Genomic DNA, 26,847 nt, shown 5'->3' on the forward strand with positions numbered 1-26,847 from the left:
CACTACTTCACTGCAAGTCTGCAATATGCTACAAATACACATACTGCGCAATTGGTATTCAATATGAAGAAAAAAGGAAATCTTAAAACTGCTTTGTACACGTACTGATTATGATCAACATCAGCTATATAGCTCATTGTAGAATGCAGTCTTGTTAAATTTGGAAGTAAGTCATGTGTTTGCATTTAAGAGCATAATCTTAAGGGCTTGAATTAAAAAAGTGGGGGGGCAAAGACATATTAATTGCCTCTGATCCATAACATATACATAGCAGCTGCCAGCCAACTCTTGTTGATCCTATCTAATACATGGACCTATTCGGCATTGAATAAGCCTACTGAATTAGCCGACCTCTCAAGACAAGCTGGCATTACAAGCATGGTCATACTGTAATAGTAAAACCACCTTGAAGCATTTCAGCAAAAGATGCAATGGTTTCAGAATAAACTGTGTTTGGCCTAAAATGGGAGCACATCTAGTCCTCTAGGCCAAGATTGTGTAACACAATCTTGTACCACTAAAATGCAGAACATGAAAATAGCTACAAAATAAACTTGAGCATGCTGCACTTACCAAAAGCTAGTTCTCCACAGAGTCAAAATTGAATGGATGAAGCCTTATCATCGGGGTTGGGGAGTCGCCTTATCATCACGATGGGGGGATCACCGCACAAGCAGCAAGCACGACCCCCATGCCACAGCCTGGACGATCATGGTTGGTGATGCAGCGGTCGCGACCAGCGCCACAAGCCCACAACTGACTATTGGCATGGCTCTCTCTCTTGCAGTGGGAGCAGTTTCTCGTGCTCCCTGTCACCTCTCCCAGCTTCATATGCCTCCTCCTCTTCTGCTGATATATTATATTGTATGTCACTATTTTATATTTCTGAAAAAAACTGGAATTGAACTTTAGTTTTCGCTTCCCAATTGCATAAGCAAATGTACTGGCAAAACCAACAGAATAATAAGGGAGTAAACCATTTGTAGAATAAACTCCAAATTTAACAATATGGGAGATAGCCTTCATGTATGCATGTCATTATTCTCTTGCTCGTCTAAATGGTGAGAGAAGTGCCAAATATGATGTCTAGGAAATGCGAGCTAGCTACAGGATACAAAATCCAAAATCAAAACAAATCTACTACACAAGTACTCCCTCCATAAACTAATATAATAGCGTTTAGAATACTAAAATAGTAATCTAAATGCTCTTATATTAGTTTATAGAGGGAGTATCTATCAGCTGATTATGTTGAACTTGGAAGTCAAAGATGCAATGCAAAAGTGACAAGAAGCTATTCAGATTGTATTAAAGAGGCATTGCATTTCAAAAAAGGTTCCTAGTAGTCAAAACCAAGATAGAAAGGGAAAACTCATTTGTAGAATCATGCTGACCAAGTGCAAGTGCAATCTAAAATGGAATATCCAGGTGACAACAATCAATCTTAAATAGCGGTGTAAATCTAAAATCAAGCAAAGAATTGTAATGTCTCAACTGGTCTGGTGTCCCAATCATTAGATGCAATATTACCTTTATTTTCATTAGGTTCGCTTTGCTCATATGTCCCCCTTCGCTCATTGAGATGCCAACCATTGTGATTTTGGGTACAAGAGGGTTTGCTTGCAAATCATTGTTCATGATTGAATCGAATCTGTGTATCGAACCAAGAGGACTCAAAAATAGGTGGATAAACACTCCAAATAAATCCTAACCTAACAATAGCAAGATACATTATGATTATAAAACAATTTTTTCTCTAAAAAAATTAACCATGTTTGGTCCAGTATCAAGTAGAACGCCCGTGCGTTGCCACGGGCCAACAAATGGTTTATCACGAGCCCCTCAACTTCAGGTCTTTGATCATTGTGTTACTTCACAATGTTGTCACCCCACTCTAAATTCGTTTGGTGTTCCCTTCAATTCTATAAAATTGTTGAGTCCCATCACCCGTAACAATTGGATCAACAAGTTGCTTGTTGGCTTCAGCTCCACTCATATGAACCCTCCTACGCCACGATTAAAATCACCCATACAAAGGAAAATAGCCAGAGTCGTACGTATCATATGCCCATAATGATTAAGATGTAGCACTTCTGTTGTTGAATTAGCTATTATAAAAATAATATGTCTCCACTTTTGTCCACTACAAATTGCATGGAACAAGTTATTCTCACTTGAATTGATGACTCAACCTATCTGTATTATGTTATGCAAATGATTGCATGCATCGTCGTCCCTCTAGATGGCTAGAGTGTAACACTTCATGACGGAGTATCTAGCCTTTTCATCGACCATTGTGATTCCCAAGCAAGCTTAAGTTTTGAGATTGAATGGGAAATTCAAATTGAAGCACTTCCGAAGAGAAGCGAATGATATGATACAAGAGTTGGCTATATGTTTTTTATTATAAAAATCATCATAATCATGTCAATGAACCCCCTCACTTTTTTCCATGTAATATCGTAAATAGTGTAATTACTATTGATATGAATAGAGACATAATGGCCTTCCCTAGAAAAAGCAAAACATTACGTTGTTGGGGAACGTTGCAGAAAACAAAATTTTCCTACGGTTTCACCAAGATCCATCTATGAGTTCATCTAGCAACGAGTGATATTAATGCATCTACATACCTTTGTAGATCGCGAGCGGAAGCGTTCAAGTGAACGGGGTTGAGGTAGTCGTTCTCGTCGTGATCCTATCACTGGAGATCCTAGCGCCGAACGGACGGCACCTCCGCGTTCAACACACGTACGGTCAGCATGACGTCTCCTCCGTCTTGATCCAGCAAGGGGGAAGGAGTGGTTGATGAAGATCCAGCAGCACGACGGCGTGGTGGTGGATGCAGCAGGACTCCGGCAGGGCTTCGCCAAGCAAATGTGGGAGGAGGAAGAGGTGTAGCAGGGGGAGGGAGGCGCCAAGACACAGGGTGCGGCTGCCCTCCCTCCCCCCCCCCCTCCTTTATATAGGCCCATAGGGAGGGCGCCGGCCCTGGAGATCAGATCTCCAAAGGGGGGCGGCGGCCAGGGGGGGTGGAGTGCCCCCCAAGGCAAGTGGGATGCGCCCCCCACCCTATGGTTTTCAACCCTAGGCGCAGGGGGGGCAAGGGGGGGCACACCAGCCCACTAGGGGCTGGTTCCCCTCCCACTTCAGCCCACGGGGCCCTCCGGGATATGTGGCCCCACCCGGTGGACCCCCGGGATCCTTCCAGTGGTCCCGGTACAATACCGGGTGACCCCGAAACTTTCCCGATGGCCGAAACAGCACTTCCTATATATAATTCTTTCCTCTGGACCATTCCGGAACTCCTCGTGACGTCCGGGATCTCATCCAGGACTCCGAACAACTTTCGGTATACTGCATACTCATATTCATACAACCCTAGCGTCACCGAACCTTAAGTGTGTAGACCCTACGGGTTCGGGAGACATGCAGACATGACCGAGACGGCTCTCCGGTCAATAACCAACAGCGGGATCTTGATACCCATGTTGGCTCCCACATACTCCTCGATGATCTCATCGGATGAACCACGATGTCGAGGATTCAAGCAACCCCGTATACTATTCCCTTTGTCAGACGGTATGTTACTTGCCCGAGATTCGATCGTCGGTATCCCAATACCTCGTTCAATCTCGTTGCCGGCAAGTCACTTTACTCGAACAGTAATGCATGATCCCGTGACCAGACACTTGGTCACTTTGAGCTCATTATGATGATGCACTACCGAGTGGGCCCAGTGATACCTCTCTGTAATACGGAGTGACAAATCCCTGTCTCGATACGTGTCAACCCAACAGACACTTTTGGAGATACCTGTAGTGCACCTTTATAGTCACCCAGTTACGTTGTAACGTTTGGTACACCCAAAGCACTCCTACGGTATCCGGGAGTTACACGATCTCATGGTCTAAGGAAAAGATACTTGACATTGGAAAAGCTCTAGCAAAACGAACTACACGATCTTGTGTTATGCTTAGGATTGGGTCTTGTCCATCACATCATTCTCCTAATGATGTGATCTCGTTATCAACGACATCCAATGTCCATAGTCAGGAAACCATGACTATCTGTGGATTAACGAGCTAGTTGGCTAGAGGCTCACTAGGGACATGTTTCGGTCTTAGTATTCACACGTGTATTACGATTTCGGGATAATACAATTATAGCATGAATAAAAGACAATTATCATGAACAAGGAAATATAATAATCATATTATTATTGCCTCTAGGGCATATTTCCAACAGTCTCCCACTTGCACTAGAGTCAATAATCTAGTTACATTGTGGTGAATCGAACACCCATAGAGTTCTGGTGTTGATCATGTTTTGCTCGTGAAAGAGGTTTAGTCAACGGATCTGCGACATTCAGATCCGTATGTACTTTGCAAATTTCTATGTCTCCATCTTGAACATTTTCATGGATGGAGTTGAAGCGATGCTTGATGTGCCTGGTCTTCTTGTGAAACCTGGGCTCCGTGGCAACTGCAATAGCTCCAGTGTTGTCATAGGAGAGTTTGATCGGCCCCGACGCATTGGGTATGACTCCTAGGTCGGTGATGAACTCCTTCACCCAAATTGCTTCATGCGCTGCCTCCGAGGCTGTCATCTATTCCGCTTCACATGTAGATCCCGCCGCGACGCTCTGCTTGCAGCTGCACCAGCTTACTGCCCCACCATTCAACATATATACGTATCCGGTTTGTGACTTAGAGTCATCCAGATCTGTGTCGAAACTAGCGTCGATGTAACCCTTTACGACGAGCTCCTCGTCACCTCCATAAACGAGAAACATGTCCTTTTTCCTTTTCAGGTACTTCAGGATATTCTTGACCGCTGTCCAGTGTTCCTTGCCGGGATTAGTTTGGTACCTTCCTACCAAACTTACGGCAAGGTTTACATCAGGTCTGGTACACAGCATGGCATACATAATAGATCCTATGGCTGAGGCATAGGGGATGACACTCATCTCTTCTTTATCTTTTGCCGTGGTTGGGCATTGAGCCGAGCTCAATCTCACACCTTGCAATACAGGCAAGAACCCTTTCTTGGACTGATCCATTTTGAACTTCTTCAAAATCTTATCAAGGTAAGTGCTTTGTGAAAGACCTATGAGGTGTCTCGATCTATCCCTATAGATCTTGATGCCTAATATGTAAGCAGCTTCTCCAAGATCCTTCATTGAAAAACACTTATTCAAGTAGGCCTTAATGCTGTCCAAAAGTTCTATATCATTTCCCATCAGAAGTATGTCATCTACATATAATATGAGAAATGCTACAGAGCTCCCACTCACTTTCTTGTAAACACAGGCTTCTCCATAAGTCTGCATAAACCCAAACGCTTTGATCATCTCATCAAAGTGAATGTTCCAACTCCGAGATGCTTGCACCAGCCCATAAATGGATCTCTGGAGCTTGCATAGTTTGTTAGCATTCTTAGGATCGATAAAACCTTCTGGCTGCATCATATACAGCTCTTCCTTAAGATAACCGTTAAGGAATGCCGTTTTGAAGTCCATCTGCCATATCTCATAATCATAGTATGCGGCAATTACTAACATGATTCGGATGGACTTAAGCTTCGCTATGGGAGAGAAAGTCTCATCGTAGTCAATCCCTTGAACTTGCTGATAACCCTTAGCAACAAGTCGAGCTTTATAGATGGTGACATTACCATCCGTGTCCGTCTTCTTCTTAAAGATCCATTTGTTTTCTATCGCTCGCCGATCATCGGGCAAGTCTGTCAAAGTCCATACTTTGTTTTCATACATGGATTCTATCTCGGATTGCATGGCTTGAAGCCATTTGTTGGAATCTGGGCCCGCCATTGCTTCTTCATAGTTGGAAGGTTCACCATTTTCTAACAACATGATTTCCAGGACAGGGTTGCCATACCACTCTGGTGTGGAACGTGTCCTTGTGGACCTACGAAGTTCCGTAGCAACTTGATCCGAAGTACCTTGATCATCATCATTAATTTCCTCTCCAGTCGGTGTAGGCACCACAGGAACATTTTCCTGAGCTGCACTACTTTCTGGTTCAAGAGGTAGTACTTCATCGAGTTCTACTTTCCTCCCACTTACTCCTTTCGAGAGAAACTCTTTTTCCAGAAAGGATCCGTTCTTGGCAACAAAGATCTTGCCCTTGGATCTTAATTAGAAGGTATACCCAATGGTTTCCTTAGGGTATCCTATGAAGACGCATTTTTCCGACTTGGGTTCGAGCTTTTCAGGTTGAAGTTTCTTGACATAAGCATCGCATCCCCAAACTTTTAGAAACGACAGCTTAGGTTTCTTCCCAAACCATAATTCATACGGTGTCGTCTCAACGGATTTAGACGGTGCCCTATTTAAAGTGAATGTAGTTGTCTCTAGAGCGTATCCCCAAAATGATAGCGGTAAATTGGTAAGAGACATCATAGATCGCACCATATCCAATAGAGTGTGATTACGATGTTCGGACACACCATTACACTGAGGTGTTCCAGGCGGCGTGAGTTGTGAAACGATTCCACATTTTCTTAAGTATGTACCAAATTCGTGACTTAAATATTCTCCTCCACGATCTGATCGTAAGAATTTTATCTTTCGTTCATGTTGATTCTCTACCTCATTCTGAAATTCCTTGAACTTTTCAAAGGTCTCAAACTTGTGTTTCATCAAGTAGACCCATATCTACTCAAGTCATCAGTGAGAGTGAGAACATAACGGTATCCTCCGCGAGCCTCAACGCTCATTGGACCACACACATCAGTATGTATGATTTCCAATAAGTTGGTTGCTCGCTCCATTGTTCCGGAGAACGGAGTCTTGGTCATTTTGCCCATGAGGCATGGTTCGCATGTGTCAAATGATTCATAATCGAGAGACTCTAAAAGTCCATTTGCATGGAGCTTCTTCATGCGCTTGACACCAATGTGACCAAGGCGGCAGTGCCACAAGTATGTGGGACTATCGTTATCAACTTTACATCTTTTGGTATTCACACTATGAATATGTGTAATATTACGCTCGAGATTCATTAAGAATAAACCATTGACCATCGGGGCATGACCACAAAACATATCTCTCATATAAATAGAACAACCATTATTCTCGGATTTAAATGAGTAGTCATCTCGTATTAAACGAGATCCAGATACAATGTTCATGCTCAAACTTGGCACTAAATAACAATTATTGAGGTTCATAACTAATCCCGTGGGTAAATGTAGAGGTAGCGTGCCGACGGCGATCACATCGACCTTGGAACCATTCCCGATGCGCATCGTCACCTCGTCCTTCGCTAGTCTCCGCTTATTCCGCAGCTCCTGCTGTGAGTTACAAATGTGAGCAACGGCACCGGTATCAAATACCCAGGAGTTACTACGAGTACTGGTAAGGTACACATCAATTACATGTATATCACATATACCTTTAGTGTTGCCGGCCTTCTTGTCCGCTAAGTATTTGTGGCAGTTCCGCTTCCAGTGACCCTTCCCTTTGCAATAAAAGCACTCAGTCTCAGGCTTGGGTCCATTCTTTGACTTCTTCCCGGCAACTGGCTTACCGGGCACGGCAACATCTTTGCCGTCCTTCTTGAAGTTCTTCTTACCCTTGCCCTTCTTGAACGTAGTGGTCTTATTGACCATCAACACTTGATGTTCCTTTTTGATCTCAACCTCTGCTGACTTCAGTATTGAAAATACTTCAGGAATGGTCTTTACCATCCCCTGCATATTGTAGTTCAGCACAAAGCTCTTGTAGCTCGGTGGGAGCGACTGAAGGATTCTGTCAATGACCGCCTCATCCGGGAGGTTGATCTCCAGCCGAGACAGGCGGTTGTGCAACCCAGACATTTTAAGTATGTGCTCACCGACAGAACTGTTTTCCTCCATCTTACAACTATAGAACTTGTCGGAGACTTCATATCTCTCGACCCGGGCATGAGCTTGAAAAACCATTTTCAGCTCCTCGAACATCTCATATGCTCCGTGTCGCTCAAAACGCTTTTGGAGCCTCGGTTCTAAGCTGTAAAGCATGCCGCACTGAATGAGGAAGTAATCATCAGCACGTGACTGCCAAGCGTTCATAATGTCTTGGTTCTCTGGGATGGGTGCTTCACCTAGCGGTCCTGCTAGGACATATTCTTTCTTGGCTGCTATGAGGATGATCCTCAGGTTCCGGACCCAGTCCGAATAGTTGCTGCCATTATCTTTCAGCTTGGTTTTCTCTAGGAACGCGTTGAAGTTCATGTTGACATGAGCGTTGGCCATTTGATCTACAAGACATATTTTGCAAAGCTTTTAGACTAAGTTCATGATAATTAAGTTCATCTAATAAAATTATTTAATGAACTCCCACTCAGATTGACATCCCTCTAGTCATCTAAGTGTTACACGATCCGAGTCGACTAGGCCGTGTCCGATCATCACGTGAGGCGGACTAGTCATCATCGGTGAACATCTCCATGTTGATCGTATCTTGCATACGACTCATGTTCGACCTTTCGGTCTCTTGTGTTCCAAGGCCATGTCTGTACATGCTAGGCTCGTCAAGTTAACCCTAAGTGTTTTTCATGTGTAAAACTGTCTTACACCCGTTGTATGTGAACGTAAGGATCTATCACACCCGATCATCACGTGGTGCTTCGAAACGACGAACTTTAGCAACGGTGCACAGTTAGGGGGAACACTTTCTTGAAATTATTATAAGGGATCATCTTATTTACTACCGCCGTTCTAAGTAAACAAGATGCACAAAACATAATAAACATCACATGCAATTATATAAAGTAGTGACATGATATGGCCAATATCTTATAGCTCCTTCAATCTCCATCTTCGGGGCTCCATGATCATCTTCGTCACCGGCATGACACCATGATCTCCATCATCGTGCCTCCATGAAGTTGCTCGCCAACTATTACTTCTACTACTATAGCTAACGGTTTAGCAATAAAGTAAAGTAATTACATGGCGTTAAATTATTGACACGCATGTCATACAATAATTAAGACAACTCCCATGGCTCATGCCGGTTGTCATACTCATCGACATGCAAGTCGTGATTCCTATTACAAAAACATGATCTCATACATCACAATATATCATTCATCATTCATCACAACTTCTGGCCATATCACATCACATGACAATCGCTGCAAAAACAAGTTAGACGTCCTCTAATTGTTGTTGCATCTTTTACGTGGCTGCAATTGGGTTCTAGCAAGAACATTTTCTTACCTACGAATAACCACAATGTGATTTTGTCAACTTCTATTTACCCTTCATAAGGACCCTTTTCATCGAATCCGCTCCAACTAAGGTAGGAGAGACAGACACCCGCTAGCCACCTTATCAACTAGTGCATGTCAGTCAGTGGAACCTGTCTCACGTAAGCGTACGTGTAAGGTCGGTCCGGGCCACTTCATCCCACAATACCACTGAAGCAAGAAAAGACTAGTAGTGGCAAGCAAGTTGACAAGATCTACGCCCACAACAGATTTGTGTTCTACTTGTGCAATAGAGAACTACGCATAAACCTGGCTCATGATGCCACTGTTGGGGAACGTTGCAGAAAATAAAATTTTCCTATGGTTTCACCAAGATCCATCTATGAGTTCATCTAGCAACGAGTGATATTAATGTATCTACATACCTTTGTAGATCGCAAGCGGAAGCGTTCAAGTGAACGGGGTTGAGGTAGTCATTCTCGTCGTGATCCTATCACCGGAGATCCTAGCGCCGAACGGACGGCACCTCCGCGTTCAACACACGTACGGTTAGCGTGACGTATCCTCCGTCTTGATCCAGCAAGGAGGAAGGAGAGGTTGATGAAGATCCAGCAGCACGACGGCGTGGTGGTGGATGCAGCAGGACTTCGGCAGGGCTTCGCCAAGCAACTATGGGAGGAGGAAGAGGTGTAGCAGGGGGAGGGAGGCGCCAAGACACAGGGTGCAGCTGCCCTCCCTCCCCCCCCTCCTGCACGTGACTGCCAAGCGTTCATAACGTCTTGGTTCTCTGGGATGGGTGCTTGACCTAGCGGTCCTTCTAGGACATATGCTTTCTTGGCAGCTATGAGGATGATCCTCAGGTTCCGGACCCAGTCCGTATAGTTGCTGTCATCATCTTTCAGCTTGGTTTTCTCTAGGAACGCGTTAAAGTTCATGTTGACATGAGCGTTGGTCATTTGATCTACAAGACATTTTTGCAAAGATTTTAGACTAAGTTCATGATAATTAAGTTCATCTAATCAAATTATTTAATGAACTCCCACTCAGATTAGACATCCCTTTAGTCATCTAAGTGTTACATGATCCGAGTCGACTAGGCCGTGTCCGATCATCACGTGAGACGGACTAGTCATCATCGGTGAACATCTCCATGTTGATCGTATCTTCCATACGACTCATGTTTGACCTTTCAGTCTCTTGTGTTCCGAGGCCATGTCTGTACATGCTAGGCTCGTCAAGTTAACCTAAGTGTTTTGCATGTGTAAATCTGTCTTACACCCGTTGTATGTGAACGTTAGAATCTATCACACCCGATCATCACGTGGTGCTTCGAAACAACGAACTGTCGCAATGGCGCATAGTTAGGGGGAACACTTTCTTGAAATTATTATGAAGGATCATCTTATTTACTACCGTCGTTCTAAGTAAACAAGATGCAAAAACATGGTAAACATCACATGCAATCAAATAGTAGTGACATGATATGGCCAATATCATATAGCTCCTTTGATCTCCATCTTCGGGGCTCCATGATCATCTTCGTCACCGGCATGACACCATGATCTCCATCATTGTGTCTCCATGGGGTTGCTCGCCAACTATAACTTCTACTACTATGGCTAACGGTTTAGCAATAAAGTAAAGTAATTACATGGCGTTAAATCATTGACACGCAGGTCATACAATAATTAAGACAACTCCTATGGCTCCTGCCGGTTGTCATACTCATCGACATGCAAGTCGTGATTCCTATTACAAGAGCATGATCTCATACATCACAATATATCATTCATCATTCATCACAACTTTTGGCCATATCACATCACAAAGCAATTGCTGCAAAAACAAGTTAGACGTCCTCTAATTGTTGTTGCATATTTTACGTGGCTGCAATTGGGTTCTAGCAAGAACATTTTCTTGCCTACAAAAAAGCCACAACGTGATTTGTCAACTTCTATTTACCCTTCACAAGGACCCTTTTCATCGAATCCGCTCCAACTAAAGTGGGAGAGACAGACACCCGCTAGCCACCTTATGCAACTAGTGCATGTCAGTCGGTGGAACCTGTCTCGCGTAAGCGTACGTGTAAGGTCGGTCCGGGCTGCTTCATCCCACAATACGCTGAAGCAAAATAAGACTAGTAGTGGCAAGAAAGTTCACAACATCTATGCCGACAACAGATTTGTGTTCTACTCGTGCAAAGAGAACTACGCATAGACCTAGCTCATGATGCCACTGTTGGGGAACGTTGCAGAAAACAAAACTTTTCCTACGGTTTCACCAAGATCAATCTATGAGTTCATCAAGAAACGAGAGAGAGGAGTGCATCTACATACCCTTGTAGATCGAGCAGAAGCGTTCAAGAGAATGGGGTTGAGGGAGTCGTACTCGTCGTGATCCAAATCACCAGAGATCCTAGCGCCGAACGGATGGCACCTCCGCGTTCAACACATGTACGGTCAGCGTGACGTCTCCTCCTTCTTGATCTAGCAAGGGGGAAGGAGAAGTTGATGAAGATCCAGCAGCACGACGATGTGGTGGTGGATGCAACAGGGATCCCGGCAGGGCTTCGCCAAGCGTCTGCAGGAGGGAGAGGTGTAGCAAGGGGGAAGGGAGGCGCCAAGTGCAAGGGGTGCGGCTGCCGTCCCTCCCCCCCCCCCCTCTTTATATAGGGACCCTTGGGACGCATTGGTTTTCTCTAGGAATGCGTTGAAGTTCATGTTGACATGAGCGTTGGCCATTTGATCTACAAGACATATTTTGCAAAGCTTTTAGACTAAGTTCATGATAATTAAGTTCATCTAATAAAATTATTTAATGAACTCCCACTCAGATTGACATCCCTCTAGTCATCTAAGTGTTACACGATCCGAGTCGACTAGACCGTGTCCGATCATCACGTGAGGAGGACTAGTCATCATCGGTGAACATCTCCATGTTGATCGTATCTTGCATACGACTCATGTTCGACCTTTCGGTCTCTTGTGTTCCAAGGCCATGTCTGTACATGCTAGGCTCGTCAAGTTAACCCTAAGTGTTTTTCATGTGTAAAACTGTCTTACACCCGTTGTATGTGAACGTAAGGATCTATCACACCCGATCATCACGTGGTGCTTCGAAACGACGAACTTTAGCAACGGTGCACAGTTAGGGGGAACACTTTCTTGAAATTATTATAAGGGATCATCTTATTTACTACCGCCGTTCTAAGTAAACAAGATGCACAAAACATAATAAACATCACATGCAATTATATAAAGTAGTGACATGATATGGCCAATATCTTATAGCTCCTTCAATCTCCATCTTCGGGGCTCCATGATCATCTTCGTCACCGGCATGACACCATGATCTCCATCATCGTGCCTCCATGAAGTTGCTCGCCAACTATTACTTCTACTACTATAGCTAACGGTTTAGCAATAAAGTAAAGTAATTACATGGCGTTAAATTATTGACACGCATGTCATACAATAATTAAGACAATTCCTATGGCTCATGCCGGTTGTCATACTCATCGACATGCAAGTCGTGATTCCTATTACAAAAACATGATCTCATACATCACAATATATCATTCATCATTCATCACAACTTCTGGCCATATCACATCACATGACAATCGCTGCAAAAACAAGTTAGACGTCCTCTAATTGTTGTTGCATCTTTTACGTGGCTGCAATTGGGTTCTAGCAAGAACGTTTTCTTACCTACGAATAACCACAACGTGATTTTGTCAACTTCTATTTACCCTTCATAAGGACCCTTTTCATCGAATCCGCTCCAACTAAGGTAGGAGAGACAGACACCCGCTAGCCACCTTATCAACTAGTGCATGTCAGTCAGTGGAACCTGTCTCACGTAAGCGTACGTGTAAGGTCGGTCCGGGCCACTTCATCCCACAATACCACTGAAGCAAGAAAAGACTAGTAGTGGCAAGCAAGTTGACAAGATCGACGCCCACAACAGATTTGTGTTCTACTTGTGCAATAGAGAACTACGCATAAACCTGGCTCATGATGCCACTGTTGGGGAACGTTGCAGAAAATAAAATTTTCCTATGGTTTCACCAAGATCCATCTATGAGTTCATCTAGCAACGAGTGATATTAATGTATCTACATACCTTTGTAGATCGCAAGCGGAAGCGTTCAAGTGAACGGGGTTGAGGTAGTCGTTCTCGCCGTGATCCTATCACCGGAGATCCTAGCGCCGAACGGACGGCACCTCCGCGTTCAACACACGTACGGTCAGCGTGACGTATCCTCCGTCTTGATCCAGCAAGGAGGAAGGAGAGGTTGATGAAGATCCAGCAGCACGACGGCGTGGTGGTGGATGCAGCAGGACTTCGGCAGGGCTTCGCCAAGCAACTGTGGGAGGAGAAAGAGGTGTAGCAGGGGGAGGGAGGCGCCAAGACACAGGGTGCAGCTGCCCTCCCTCCCCCCCCCCCCTCCTTTATATAGGCCCCCGGGGGGCGGCGCTGGCCCTCACTGTTTTCCATGTAATATTATAAATAGTGTAATTACTATTGATATGAATAGAGACATAATGGCCTTCCCTAGAAAAAGCAAAACATTACGCACATCCCACTTCAATGCATACCACAACATAGGATGAAAATTGGTCGTAATTAACCTAGCAAAAAGGCATAGGACAACTATATCATATCCAACCTAAAAGTAGACATATATTTTGACGGCATAGTGAACTTCATCTCACCACTCAAGGAAGCACATGACATGATAAAGAAAGGAAAAAAAAGGCATTGAAGTAAATGTATATGAACTGGGAGAAATGAGATGGTGAGAAAAATCTCAGTTTACACACTATGAAAATGTAAATATCTCAAGAAAAATGGCATATCCAGTTGCTACTCAGCAAGCAGTATGAATAATATTCTTCCAATGTGCATCAATCAAGAAAACATGGGCTCTATTTTGAGTAACCCGCAAAACTTAATAAAACCACTTCGCCTTGTTTGATCTTCAACCACATTTACAGTTTGATTTCGTCTGGTCTGACTCACAAAAACATGGACTAATAATTACGCATCACATTCAGAGCTCGAACCATACCTACATCTAGCTGGGTATTGTCTAACAGTTCATGATCTACCATTAGAGAGCATATGTGAAACTCTGAACCAACCACGACTTACCTCAAAGCTACCCACACTTTTCCCTTCTCCATACACACTAGTAAAATGCCCGTGCGTTGCCACGGGCTATTAGAAACATTAATGGTTGCATCGGTAAACATAATACATGCCAAATTTTATATGTATAGAAAATGATATAGCTAGTAATAGACTAAAAATAGTTGAAATCCACTTCAAACCAACGAATGTATGAATCACACATATAACATTCATCAGTTCTTCTCCGGCTGGAAGTGGACCTTGATACGCTATTGCCGCCGCATTATATTGCTCCACGGAACCCATCAGCCTCCTTCTCGCTAGCGCCGAGGAACCCCATTTTTGCCTCATTCTCGTTGGCATCGAGGGACCGCATTTGGCCATTTCTGCCGCTACTTCCACCAACATCTTCTATAACATGTCCCCCACCGCCCCTGACATCTTCTCCGTGAGCGCCGTCATGAAGCCATGTCCACCATGTTTCACTTCACCTTACATTACGCCTCACGTATCACAAGTACTAATAACCAACTATGCATATTAGTAAAATACAGGAATGGATCTGTAGTACATCAATATCTACACAACAAATTTGTTTTGCCGAGTGACTTGTATGCTTGCCTTCCCAAAACCAATCTGACACATCCTGATCGAACCCTTTGGTCCATAGACAAATTATAGTAATTATGCTCTCGAAAGGAGAATTGACAGAGATAAAGAAAAAAAGTGAAATCCAATAGCAAAATTTTAAAACACACGTATCCTCATACAACTTAGGCATCAAATAAGCCAGCCAAACAACATAAATAATAACTCAAAGTTACCATTTTGAACCTAGCTTGTTTGAATTCCAAGTGTTTGGCCTTTATATAGTCCCTTGAGCCTTGTAAATCATTGCTGTTGGGAGACTGTACAACAACTCCACCATGAACAATTCAACATATTTACAAGCACCTATTCTTGTACGAAATTCTTATCAGAAGCTTATTGCAACGCTTTAGGTGTTGCCCAAAGGCCCACTATTTTAGTAGCATTCCGTTTACTCCTTTCCCAACGTGACCACTTTCTACCAGTTCACAGAGTTAGTGACGAGAATCTAGTGATTGCAGCCGATTTAAGCAATACTATGTGTAGGTCGTTGGCAGCCCACCACACCTGTTAGAGCTCACGGAGCCATTGTTGAGCTAGGACTGCAAAATACATGAAAGTTTACCAACTTAATTGGTTACCCTTGCGATATACATAGCTAAGTTTTGAACTATATAGATAGAGTGCTTAATCATAATTACTGCAAATCTGAAGCTGCACAATTCCAATTAAATTTGATGCATGGGAGATGACTTACCTTCTTCATGACCCTGGTAGTTGTCACTGAGCATTGCGATAATTGCAACACTCCAAATAAATTCAATGCCGAAGAGATGAGTTGCCTTCTTGGCAATGAACCCTCAATAGTGAATTTCTAAGGTCCCTGAATGAACATATGTGGAAGATATTCTACAGTTCTAGATATATGGCACAACCTCAGTTACAGAATGGTTAGTATACTTACAATCTAACTGAGAGGCCCCACATATGCAAATTCAGACCTCCGATAGGAAACACTGAATCTCAGCAGGAAAGATCAAATACATGCATCCCTGTTCGAGGTATTAATATGGGTAATTCTTAATTGATGCGCTAGATGGTATCTTCTCATCCAATTATAAAAGAACTCGTGATTATAAGAAAATCTTACTATATTCCATCAAAATATACAATCCTGTGAGGCTAAGATAACAGCAAGAGCATAAAATTCTACAAAAAAAACAACTTGTCACGACATTTTAGAAATAGTTAATATTTTCTCACTGGAAATGTCTATTTGTGAGTTGTATACTTAACATGGAATATACTGATCTATTTGTTGAGTTCTTAGTTTCAGATGTTCGTATGCGACTTTATATTTGCTCTGGGTAAAGAATGAGCAAAATATCTTTTCTTGAATATAGCTTCTTATACCCATTTTGCTGGTTCATGATAACCTAATGGTGATCTCTTGTTGTAGCCCTTATTTCACTTGATTGAATAAACAAAAGCATCACATACAAAATCTTATGCAGGTTCTAACAAGAATGAAGTGAGATAGACTACTGATTCTACAATGTACAATATCTGGTTAAATGATATTTGGCCAAGTATTTTTTTTCTGCTTCTATCATCTGTGAGCTCATTATTAAGTGTTAGAAAATAAGTTACTTTAAGTTGAATTGAAGTACTCAAATTAGAGCTAGTGCAGTATGCCACAAAGAAAATATTGTTTGTCGAGCCAAACCACATTAAAAAAAGAAAGGAAGCATTAGAAGATCGGAGTTAATAGTTTGTACCTTCTTCAACTTGCATAATTGAATTGAAGTAATAAGCTTTTGTTTCGTTGCCATGGCATGCCCGGTGCATCTCCAATCCTCCCTATTATTTCCTCCTTTGACAACAACCATAAGTAACAAACCATGGCATTAAGGATACATACATTTAGGACAATAAAATCTAAGTAATTGCATATTAAAGAACTAAGAGATGTGCTTTTGCCGTCCAAGATACTAACCAGGCCTTGTGAACAATTTGTGAATACATACAAATACCAGAACCACGGCCTCCATAAATTATCCAAAGAAATAGACCAGAATGAATGAACACTTGGATTGGTAGCACCTGAAAATAGTAAGATCGACAAAAGCTTCGTCAGTTAGAAGAATCAGGACGAACACTCGTGCGCTGGACCGAGGCTTGTAGCCAAGGTCTGCCTCGCTTTAGATAGAGTCAAGGGACAGTGTGGACACCAGCGGCTGGGACATGATAAGAAGCAGCATATCCGTAAGGAGGTGGAGCAGGCAACACACGAGGCGATAGTATTGGAGCTTGGTGTGGTTCCGCGTCGCCTGATTTCTCCATCCCGATCAATCTTCCTCACAAGGATGCATGTACGTACTTCCTACAAAAGGAGACCGCATCAGTGTAGCCGTGAGGGGGAAGGAGAAGATAGGGGCTTGGGGATTGTGAGACGTGTGGTGGGTTTGCCCGTTGTCGGCTGCCAAGCCCGTCGAGCTTGGGGATGTGGGGCTTCATGCGGCGGCGGCGGCTGCGAGATCCATGGCAGCCAGGGAAGGGAGAGGAGCAACTCTAGCAGCACAAGATCCACGGCGGATCGGGGAAGGAGGGGAGGGGCTCCAACAGCGCGAGATTCATGGCGATTTGGGGAGGGAGAGGAGAAGCATGCGGGGAGGAGGGGTGCGCACCGTGCAGCTCGTGGAGGAGACAGGGAGAGATGCAGGGAGCGGGAGGGGCTGTACCCGAGGAGTGACGCCCGGCGCGTCCATCGATCGGCAGCTTGACCAGCGCCAGCTGCTCCCTCCATCAACGCCGCCGTTGGGAGAGGGACGCGGCCGCATCCGAGGCGTTCATCGGCCATGGCGAGGCAGATGAGCCCACGGGCGGGATTCGATTCGGCGGCCGGCTGCGTCCGAGGGAGACGAGAGCGGGTTAGGGATAGGGCATATGGCGTCACTCGAGTTTTTTCTGGAGGAGCGTGCGTGGGGGTGGGGAGGGACGAAATAAAACCAGAGGAAAAAAACCGGACCAAAATGGTGGGACGAAAATAAGCCGTCAACGCAATCCTACCAACTCAGACATTAGGAGTAGAGATTTTCTTTAGGAAACAAATAATAGATTCTTTCCTACCTTAGCCAAATCAACGAATCTCTTTCATTAAGGCAATTTGCTTTAGCAAACAAATAATAGATTCTTTCCTACCTTAGTCAATCAACGGATCTCTCCCAGTAATGCAATTTGCTTTAGAAAACAAATAATAGATTCTTTCCTACCTTAGCCAAATCAACGGATCTCTCTCATTAATGCAATTTTTCTTTAGGAAACAAATAATAGATTCTTTCCTACCTTAGCCAAATCAACGGATCTTTTTCATTAATGCAATTTGCTTTAGCAAACAAATACCTTAGCCAAATCAACGGATCTCTCCCATTAATGCAATTTGCTTTAGGAAACAAATAATAGATTCTTTTCTACCTTAGCCAAATCAACGGATCTCTCTCATTAATGCAATTTTTCTTTAGGAAACAAATAATAGATTCTTTCCTACCTTAGCCACATCAACGGATCTCTCCCATTAATGCAATTTGCTTTAGGAAACAAATAATAGATTTTTTCCTACCTTAGCCAAATCAACGGATCTCTCTCATTAATGCAATTTTCTTTAGGAAACAAATAATAGATTCTTTCCTACCTTAGCCAAATCAACGGATCCCTTTCATTAATGCAATTTGCTTTAGCAAACAAATAATAGATTCTTTCCTACCTTAGCCAAATCAACGGATCTCTCCCATTAATGTAATTTGCTTTAGGAAACAAATAATAGATTCTTTCCTACCTTAGCCAAATCAATGGATCTCTCTCATTAATGCAATTTTTCTTTAGGAAACAAATAATAGATTCTTTCCTACCTTAGCCAAATCAACGGATCTCTTTCATTAATGCAATTTGCTTTAGCAAACAAATAATAGATTCTTTCCTACCTTAGCCAAATCAACGGATCTCTCCCCGGTTCGCTGGACGCGTTTCGGTGGGTGGGCGTGGGGGTGGGGGTAATTTGATGGAAAAAAACCGGTTGAAAATAAACCAGTTGAAAGTGGGGGGGGCTATTCAACCAATTCGTCCATTAGGAGTAGAGATAATTGAGGAAGCGACACTACTTCTCATCAGTTTCACCTAGATTCCCGTTGTCGCTCACCTCCTCACCATTGCCGCCTGCGGCCCTAGGAAGTGAATGTGGTGACCTGTAGCAACCAATAACATAACTTTAGGCCTGCAAGATATTAAGGAGTCAGCCCTTGACCTACAAGGCTACAACACGTTCTATCCGAATGAAGCACCCACAACACTTCGCCCTTGGCCTCCCTGCCTCGCCCAGCTCCTCCTCGTCGTTGGTCGCCGTGGTAAGGAGGTTGCAACAAGAGAGGCCCTGTTCTTTGGAGGGACAAAGGCGGTGACCTGTGGCGGTGGCTGGGAGAGCTGGAGCATGAGGCGACGACGACCATTGAGGTGACACGCTTTGGAGGGTTGGAGGCGTCGTGTGGTGGAAGATGACCATGGCGTGTCGCGTGCATTATAGATAGCAAGAATCAATGCCATGCCGGTGTTCTTGATAGTATAATGCTACCAGTGCCCTACAAAATGTGGACAAAAGGTAATAGTAAATATTTCTTTTTGTGAAAAATGGAAATAAACTAATGAAACAAACAATGCAGAAACACATTTGCAGTGATGTATAGTAGTTTTTACTTGCAGGAAATATCAAAAAAGAAGTAAACTTCATAAAATGGAAACCCACAAATGGAAATCTAGCAGTACTTCTACTAATTGACAAGCATCTTGTTTAGTTAACAGGGGCAGGTGTGATTTTGCTCACAGATAGAGCAAAGGTTTAAAAATCTTAAATAACTGCATGCTTTTTTAATCTAGAAAATCAAGCAAAGCTCATGTGTGAGTATAAGCTATAAGGTTCAAAACTGTTAGCACACGTTTGTAAGATTTGTCAATTTGTTACAATGCTAGCTATTTTTTTAACAGCCATATGCAGATATATACTACAATAAAAAAACAAAAGCATTCATTTCTTGAACCTGGCGTTGAACTAATGATGTATCTCACAGTACTCCACTTTTGCCTTTGTAAATCCGGGTACATAATCTCGTAGATCATAAATTAACTTAATATACTGCATGCACAGGATACCATCAATTTCAGAATTAAATAAAGCATGTGTCATTATAATTTCCGTTCTGAACGGCAAACCGGTAATATATTTGGAAAGGTCATGAGGAATTGCACCATTGTTCATATTATAGCCATACTTTGCCTAGTGAAAATTATTTCTCATATCATGTGTAAAAACTAAAAACACGTAGAGTATCTAGAGCAGAATGAACAAAATGGAAGATAAATTCCATCATCTAGCAAACTACTTTGACAGAAAGTAAATTAACCAGCCAGTGAAGACGGATCACTAAGAATCGTACGTGTACCACTCACATCCTTGCTCAGCTTACCACTCACATCCTTGCTCAGCCCCATGGCCTCCAGCAGCACCATTAGTGTGTGTGTCTGTGTGCGCGCGCGCGTCGCTGGTGCTCCTTCGACGTCTATGCGACGGCTGCAACACAACGGCCATGCCACTGTACACTGCCGCCGCCTCGCTCATTGTTTTCTTCCAGATGCTGCCACCGGCCTCCACCATGCCTCCCCATCTACCCATCCCAATTGCCACAGCGGGATCGCATCAGCTCGCGCCAAACTTGCCTGCTGCTACGTTTCACAATGCCCATGATGCCTCCTAATAAGTTGTCCACAAATTTGAAACCATAAATCATTTACTGTAGTATGCATCGCTAGATGAGGTAACCTTGAACCAGCAAATGAAAGCATACCTTCATGAGAACTCTATTCTCACACTTCTCACACATTTTATGAGACTCGATAAAGCTTTGATCTGAGAATAATATTTAGTTAATACTTAGAAACTGTAACTGATGATGAAAGAATCACGGTGATGTTAGATAAATCGAGACAAAAGGGTGATTAGCTAACCTGTGATATTGTTTCCAACAATTAGGATTGAGTCAACCATGTATACATCTCCAGACTCCAGCTACAAGATTCCCTAATCAACGAAGAACCCAATTCAATATACAAGCATCAATTTGCCTGTCTTGTAACATCATAGAAGCTGTCCTGCAGTAAAACGGGAACTTACCCATCTCTAGGACGCGGGGCGGCAACCCATGCCGAGCGGCCGCGGCGAGGTGTCGTCATGGTGGTGCTTCGGGGGGCTGCCACTGGCCGTCCTCCTCACCGCCACCCACGAGGACGCGCCAACACCGGTCGTTGCATGTCGTCCTGGGCGGGGCGGTGGTATTGAGATGGATTGGGGGGGGCCACAACCTCCTTTGAGTACTACACTGACCTGGGGTTGCGATGGCGCCGGCTGCGGCGGTCTCGGAGGTTGGGCTGCGCCGGCTGGGAACCCCAGCGATGGCGGCGGCGGCGTCCCAAGACCACGCCTTAGGATTTCCTAGATCGAGGAAGCAACTGGATCGAGAGGAAAAAATACGGGCTCAAAACCGGTTTTTTTAGTGTGTGCGTAGGGGTGGGGTGGGGGAGGCGACGAAAAAAATCTACGACAGTTAACCTATGAAAAAAAATCGGACGAAAGTGGTGGGATGAAAATTGACCGGCGGAGACTACCAATTGCTCCATTAAGAGTAGAGATTTTGAGACGGAGGGAGTACTACTTTGAATGCACCGAAACCAATGATGGGCCAAACATTGCCTGTAGGTTGTACTTGTTCACGCGTGATTTCAGGCTATCAACCAAATGTTGCGATGAATAGAAGACGTGCCTAATCCCCATCTCCACTACTATTAAACAATCGAACATGAACTTTCTTACATGCACCCCGCAATTAGTCCCACAACACCCCCACCATCCAGTCAGCACCACACGATTTGTCCAGAAATCTCAATCTAACCGCCCTCATTGATCTAGCAATTCTATGGTGTGGACTTGCATCGGTTAACCTCTCTTCCTTCATTAGCGCTCACCTCCCAATCTAATCAATTCCCGTACAAAACCTCCATCCAAAAGCGAGAAATTCCCAAGAGCATGCAAGCCGCCCGGCAATGCAAGCGAGCCGCCGCCACCGGGAAGCGCGAGGAGCCTGTCATTGAGGAACCCAAAGCAACGCATGAGGGAGGGAGAACAGGGCCCGCAGAGGAGAAGACGCGCCCAAGGTGGCTCCCGGCAACACGCACGCAGGCCGACCCTGTCCGGCGCCGGCGGCGCATGTCCCCAAGGATCGAGGGGCGAACGCTCCCATGAATTTAGGTTGACTGAGAGTGAATTGCAGAAAACTAGTACCACATTTGGGGCTTCATTTGCGGAAAACCACCGGGTCATTAATTTTTTGCAAAGATCACCGCGGATTCGGTAAACTTGTTGCAAATAGCACTAATCGGGTGATTTGCTGCGTTTGATCACTTTCTGACAAGTGGGGCTGGGCTGTAAGGTGCTGACTTGGCAAAACAATTGCATACACACCCCTGAATCTAAAAACAAACTCAATCAGATCCCTGTGCACAAACTGCAAGGACCGAATCGACCAAACCCGCCGGGATGCCGCGCCCTGGTCGGAGCTGTCACGCGTGGGAGGAGGGAGGCTGGTTCGCCAGGTGCTCGGCTAAGGGAGGTCGTCCCTTGCTGGGGCTCGTGGGCGGGATGGAGGATGGAAGGGGGGACGGCTCAGGGTGGGATACCTGCCACCGGCGAACCTGTCGGGATCTCAAGCTCCCTCTCACCTTTGTCTCTGTGGATAGAAGGAGCCTGCTGGTTCCGTTTCTCCGTCCACCTCGCGCCTCCTCGTAGTGGGCGCTCGCGGCCGCGGCTCCCCCATGGCGATGTTCAACTAGCAGGAAGCGCAGGACCCCGTGAGCTTCCTCAACTTCGTCGGCCCGGACATCTCCGCCTGCATCTTCCGCCGCCGCGGCGACCCCGCCGACCGCGCCCGCGCTTCCAACCTCGCCCGCCCCTAGCGCAGGTTCACTACCCCCTCCCCTCATCTCCCTCCTTCCCACACGCGCTCCCTAGTGTCTGTCGCGCCCATCTTGCCGCCTACGCGTGCCGAGCTCGCTGTGTGTGCCTCGCCGGGAGGGGAATTGAGTCTGACGCGGGAGAGACGAAAGGAAAAAAAAAAGACAGTCGTCTCCTGTATAGCCGGATTTGGTGTCCGGCTTCGCCGCCGCTGCCTGGGAGGAGGCAGACGACGGGGGTGAAAGGGGGGCTGATTACTTTTTTTAATTTTTTTAATAAGGGTGTATTTGTGAAATTCAGGGGTGTGTATGCAATTGTTTTGCCAAGTCAGCACCTTACAACCCGGCCCCACTTGTCAGAAAGTGATCAAACGCAGCAAATCACCCAATTAATGCTATTTGCAACAAGTTTATCAAATCCATGATGATCTTTACAAAAAATTAATGACCCGATGATTTTCCGCAAATGAAGCCTTAAATGTGGTGGTTTTCTGCAATTCAGTGGTTGACTGACCGTGCTTTACCGCAGAGGAAAATAACAAACTCTACGCCAATGTCCTCAACCCCTACAATCACGCTGCGGTGATGGATTTCTCCATCGGGGCCGACGGGCGCGGGGCTGGAGCGTTGGAGATGTACCTCAGCGCGCACCGGCTGTTGCTCTTGGCCCACAACGGCGTGGCCCGTGCCGAGCGGCGGGCGGCGATGATGGCAGGCAACAGCGGCGAGCTCCGGGCGGCAGGATGTGGGGGCCGGGGCCTAGGCGTCCCTCGCGCGACGCGGCTGGCAACGGCCGGGACGAGGCCGTGGCTCTGTGCATCACCCGCGCAGGCGCATGGCAGCTGTGCCCGACCAGAGACCGGCGCCGGCGTACGCGGTGGGTGGGGTTCGCACAGCAGGGCCCACGCGAGCTAGCGCATCGCGGCGACAGGCTCGGCCAGCATGGCTGGTGTACGGAGCACGAGTCGCACTGGTGAGCGGGGGCCTAGCTCGACCAAGCTGGTGACTTCGCTAATGACGCCGACGATCACGCGAGGATATCTCTCGGCTTGGCTTCTCCCCCGAGTGGTGTCACTGGCTCTCGCTGACCCACCATGTTTGTGCCACTCTCAGCTGCTCCTCTCCATGTGGTACCGGCAGCGGTGCTTCCATGGAGCGGCGGCTCCGTGCACATGCTCTGAATGATGCCTCTGTGCCGCGTGTGTGTCTTGTGTGGTGCTGTTGCTCCGCGTGTACGCACGCATGTTGCGTGTGCTCTGTTTGTGTGATGGGTGAGGGGCGGCCTGTGCTTGCTTCTGCCTGGCGAGTGCCGACTGCACCTGCTGCTATTGAGTGCGGTGCAGCAGTTCACTACAAAGTACAGTATTACGAATTTTATGGCCACTGCTAACGATACTATGATTCCTTTCAGTACCAGTTTTTACCTGATACAACTAAAGTCTAATTGTTGCAGGAATTTATATTTGTAGATGCTCCCAAAAATTTGAACATCTGGGTGTTCAGGGGCATGACCTATGTGACAAGCTATACCCCATCATCCACTCCGACCTAAAGCCAAAGCAAGAAGAGGAGATGGAGCGACTTGGTCTTCTCCGTTCTCTTGTTGCATTCTCTAGGAATCATAAATACTTGCATATCTGCCTATTTTACTATTTTAATCTTGGTAAGCTGCCATAAATATATTTTTGGTGATAATGAAATCCTAATGAAGGTCGGGTGATTCTGCCTCATGAGGTTGTCCAAGATCGCCTCCGAAAAGGTGAAACGGTGAACCACAAGGCCCTTGTCGACAGTTTCGGTAAGCCCACTTTTACTAACATTAAAATAAGAAATATACAGATAATAATCCTTGGCTGACAAACTTAAATATATTGTTCTGTAATTTAGGTTACTACACTGCACCTGAGCTGTATAGAAACGAAGCGTTCGACACGAGTATGCATGCACATTCGGCTTCATCCTTTACAAGGTCAGTCTAACTTTCTTTCCACACGCAGTTATTGTGCAATTTGCACAAATCAACACGGACCTATTGCAGTTAACATTCTTTTTATTTATAACCAAGTATAATCAACATTACAGGTTGGCCTCATGTTGACATGTAAGTTAACCACAAACAATCTTTTCATATCCCGTTACGACCATGGAGCAAGAATACTTCACAGTGACCTTTTTCCTTTTACAAAAAGGTGATATCATGCAAAAAACAAAAGGTAGTATCATGCAACTATTTTTCTTTTGTCTGCATTATTAATCAGCTTCCATGGTTAAGAAAATTTTTCCCCTGATTGCAGGATGTTGTCATGAATTTTATCCCACCCATTGCTTTGGAGATCATCTCTGGCTGCAGCAAAAGTGTGTCAATCTAGCTCACGTGAGTTGAGTTGCACCATGTCCCATTATTACTCTGTTACTAAAATAGCTGGTATGCCAAAAATAGCAACAACAGAGAAGATATTTAGTGAGTCATTGCACGTATTTTATTCTTATCTTCTAGAACAATATTTATGCAACCCACATTATAGTTCTTTTATACCAGTTAAGTTTATTATTCAACAAAATTCCTTTTCACTGAAATAAGAACCACGTAATGCTTACAATTTAATCTGGTCATCTAGAAAACTAAATGAGTTAATGTTCGGATAGAAAAAACGGTTCGCTCCCGTGCCGCTCCCTGGCGGCATCGGGGCATCAAACCCTAGCCGCCAGAGGAGGGCGTGTTTCGTGCCTGCCCAGCCGTCGGCGTTGGCCGCGGTGGCGGCGGGCTCCTGCCTCAAAGGGGGAGGGGCACCCGTGCGTCGTCCTGGCGGCGGCGGTGGGACTCGAGGCGGCGGCCTCGGACACGGTCATGAAGGCGCTCTCGCCAGCGCGACTGTGAGCGGCGGCGCTCCACTTCGGCTGTGGGGGCAGCGAAGGGGACGCCGGCTCATGGGTGTCCTGCTGGCTTGCGGTGGATTCAGGTGCATCTTGGCGTTGAGCTTTGACGAGATCCGGCAGCCTCGAATCCGGCATGGACAACCTGACGGAGGGCACAGCAGCAGGCTTTCTGTCCATGCGTGATGGCGGGAGCGCCCTGAACTAGGCACCTTGCGGCTGCTAGTCTAATGGCCTCCTTCCGGTGGGCTTGGCCCCGGAGTGTGGTTGCGGTGAGCACATGCATTGGCGTTCGGCCGTGTGACCTGCGTCGGCTGTGATGAGGTGGTTGTGCAATCCTGATCTGGCGGTGATTGGGCTCCGTGAGTTCGCCTCGGCGAAGGTGATCTGTCTTTTGTGCTCTAGCTCGGGAAATGTCGGCTTGGGTCTGTGCAAGCCTGAGGCATGACGAGCCAGAGTAGAGCTCTCTCCGGCGAGCTAGTAGTCGGTGGCGGTGTGCTCCGTCATCGGTGTTGGTTCTTATTGACCAACCCGCCCGTGGGCGGTCTTGCTGCGGATTGCAGTGGTCATCGAAAGGTTTTGATGAGGGTTTCTCTTTCCAAGATCCGGTGGTTGACTTCGCCGATGAGATGCAATCTATGAATGGTGGCTTGATGCAGAGGAATGGTTGTGCAGCGGCAGCGGTGCATGTAGTTGCTGGGATCGCGGAAAAGTGGTGGGGATAACACACGTCTTACTTTGATGGTGTTGCTATTTGAGCAACCGGTCTCGAGCTCCGGGGTGAAAGCCTAGGTCTCCCCAAGTTGGCTATACCTGGCAATGGCGATGTTTCTACGTCGTTACCTTGTTGAAGGCATTGCTCGGATATGCTCGGACTGTTCTTCAGGGTGAAAACCTAGATTCTAACCGTGGATGGTGGATCCGGTGACGACGGCGCTTAAGCGTCACTCCCTTCCTGAAGGCGTTGCTGTTGAAGAACATCGTT

General features: G+C 45.5%; 3 long non-coding RNA genes across 8 annotated transcripts; all 3 read right to left on the reverse strand.

Annotated features, from left to right (window-relative positions):
* Positions 1 to 1,530: 1,530 nt before the first annotated feature.
* Positions 1,531 to 14,403, reverse strand: LOC123133624 (uncharacterized). Its single transcript, XR_006465322.1, has 2 exons — positions 14,373 to 14,403; positions 1,531 to 1,651 (listed from the first exon to the last, which is right to left on the reverse strand). It is a non-coding gene; the product is annotated as an uncharacterized lncRNA (long non-coding RNA).
* Positions 14,404 to 15,158: 755 nt separating this feature from the next.
* Positions 15,159 to 17,899, reverse strand: LOC123135970 (uncharacterized). Of its 6 annotated transcripts, none has more exons than XR_006466410.1 (4): positions 17,627 to 17,899; positions 17,171 to 17,322; positions 16,936 to 17,042; positions 15,159 to 16,812 (listed from the first exon to the last, which is right to left on the reverse strand). It is a non-coding gene; the product is annotated as an uncharacterized lncRNA (long non-coding RNA). The 6 variants fall into 6 exon arrangements; XR_006466408.1 differs by having other exon boundaries at positions 15,159 to 15,541; positions 15,697 to 17,042; XR_006466412.1 differs by lacking the exon at positions 17,171 to 17,322 and having other exon boundaries at positions 17,681 to 17,899.
* A 1,051-nt stretch (positions 17,900 to 18,950) lies between these two features.
* Positions 18,951 to 24,151, reverse strand: LOC123133625 (uncharacterized). Its single transcript, XR_006465323.1, has 5 exons — positions 21,157 to 24,151; positions 20,991 to 21,063; positions 20,831 to 20,892; positions 20,453 to 20,736; positions 18,951 to 19,570 (listed from the first exon to the last, which is right to left on the reverse strand). It is a non-coding gene; the product is annotated as an uncharacterized lncRNA (long non-coding RNA).
* Positions 24,152 to 26,847: the final 2,696 nt, after the last annotated feature.

This window comes from Triticum aestivum, chromosome 6B (assembly GCF_018294505.1).
Source record: "Triticum aestivum cultivar Chinese Spring chromosome 6B, IWGSC CS RefSeq v2.1, whole genome shotgun sequence".
Lineage (NCBI taxonomy): Eukaryota > Viridiplantae > Streptophyta > Magnoliopsida > Poales > Poaceae > Triticum > Triticum aestivum.